The sequence below is a fragment of the Rutidosis leptorrhynchoides genome, chromosome 4 (assembly GCF_046630445.1).
Source record: "Rutidosis leptorrhynchoides isolate AG116_Rl617_1_P2 chromosome 4, CSIRO_AGI_Rlap_v1, whole genome shotgun sequence".
NCBI lineage: Eukaryota > Viridiplantae > Streptophyta > Magnoliopsida > Asterales > Asteraceae > Rutidosis > Rutidosis leptorrhynchoides.
The window spans coordinates 157,022,245-157,024,514 of NC_092336.1; positions in this window are offsets into that span (position 1 = coordinate 157,022,245).

Here is a 2,270-nt window from a genome sequence, read left to right on the forward strand (position 1 = left end):
CTTTTAATATATTATAATGATATTGAACATGGTTAAAATAAAAGTATGATTGATAAGAAACTAGTTAATAAAGTTAAAAGATTATGGATAATTTGTGTAACCAATAAGTTTAAGTTTGATAAAATTTATGGTGATCATAAAAATTAGTTTAATAAGTTAAAATTATGGGCATGAATAATTATTATGATTTAAATAGATTATGATTTTACGATTTATCTACATGATTAAAGGTTAGGGTTAATAGTAGAAGTTTATGCATTGTAATTAATTATTAATAGGAGGTTATGATTTTATGATAATGATTAATAAGTTAAAAAGTTATGATTATGATGAGTTAAACTAGAGGATAAGAGTTAGATGTTTACGTTATGATTAAGATAAATAATAATGATAATGGTATACATGCATGCATGCATGCATGCATGCATGCATGCATGCATGCATACGTATGTATGTATATATATATATAGGTAGATATATGCTTGTGTATGTATTTAGATATATACATACGTGTATATGTATGTGTATATATGTATTTATATGTACGTGTGTATGAATGTATGAATGTGTATCATGTAAGTTATATAAAGTTAGTAAATAATAAGAAAAGTAATAAGTGTATATATATGTATCATCTTTCACTTATATATATGTAACACCTACACCTAATATATATATATATATATATATATATATATATATATATATATATATATATATATATATATATATATATATATATATATATATATATATATATATATATATATATACACCATATAGTTATGAACACATACATGTATAATAATAATAAAGAATATATATATATGTATGTATGTATCACATAGGTATAATTATATAATAATAAGTATACATAATAGTTGATTAATTAAATAATAATACTATTATTAGTATAACCTATACACTTATCTATATAGTAACACTAAAGTACACTAAGTATATTATCACTTATATAAATATAACTTTTCTCGAGAACGGTCACTGTTAATATAGTTTACTATATTAATAAACAAACTTATGTCTAATAGACATTAACTAATTAAACATTACATCTCTAGGTCGAGATCTCCGATTACATACTCCGTTCTTACTACTTGCGTGGAATATCTACTTGCTACTAAGGTGAACTTCATAGCCCCACTTTTTAACTGTTTCTCTATTACTTATTTTGAACTTTTGGGGTGAGACACATGCTTGCTTTTAAACTATTTTACGCTTAGACACAAGTACAAGAAAACTTTATTTTGATTAGTTCAAACTGTGCTAACATGCTTTGATTCATGCTAAATCCCCGCCATGATATCGTTAATTGCTACGTATAAAGGCAAGCTTAGTTATTGTGAATAGTGCTATTGAGAGTGACGTCTCTATCCGGATGACCGTTGGTCAATGGATACATAATAATAATTCAACGACACGAACGTGATGTGTTTAGGGTATCTTATGGTTAGTTTTGATATCATATACACCAGCACTACTACCGAACTGATTAAACTTTATAATTAAATCTTGTGGTCTAAAAACTTGTTATAATTATTAAACCTATGTTGTTCACTCAACCCTTTTTGGTTGACACTTTAAGCATGTTTTGTCTCAAGTGAAGATTGCTAAAGATTACTTGCTATTTGGACTTTGCTACTTTTGGAGTCCGTATTTATACATTCATATTATTGCATTAAAACATTTAAGTTACATTTACATCTCGAATTTACAATTGTAACGACTTATTACCTTCCGCTGTTTTAAATACATTAGTTTATATTAAAAACGTCTCATATAGAGTCGTTCTCGTTTATACATACTTGTGTTGTGATATTATGAAGTCATATTTCCCCGGACCTATTTGGGGGTATGACAGATTGGTATCAGAGCCAGGTTGTTACAGAGAACCAGGATTGCATTTTATGTGTGCCTTATGTGTTAGTTAGGTGCCTTAGCAATCTTTAGGACTATAACCTTTCCTACCTTAGTTTTAAGCGCTTTTCCTTTGATCTTTATACTGCTATTTCATCTTACTTCCTGCTTTTACCTCTGTTGATATTTTGTATCCTTTCCTAAGGATATCAAGCCAAAACCCTATCATCTTTCCTGATCCTGACCCTAAAGGATCGGTTAGTATGTGATTGTTATCATATCTATACATACCTTATGACCTGACTTCGCCATTGTGATTCAAAGTATTCTTGACTCACGCGAAGGGATGTCACTCATGACTCAACATTTCAACGTCAACTATCTAAGTTTGATCA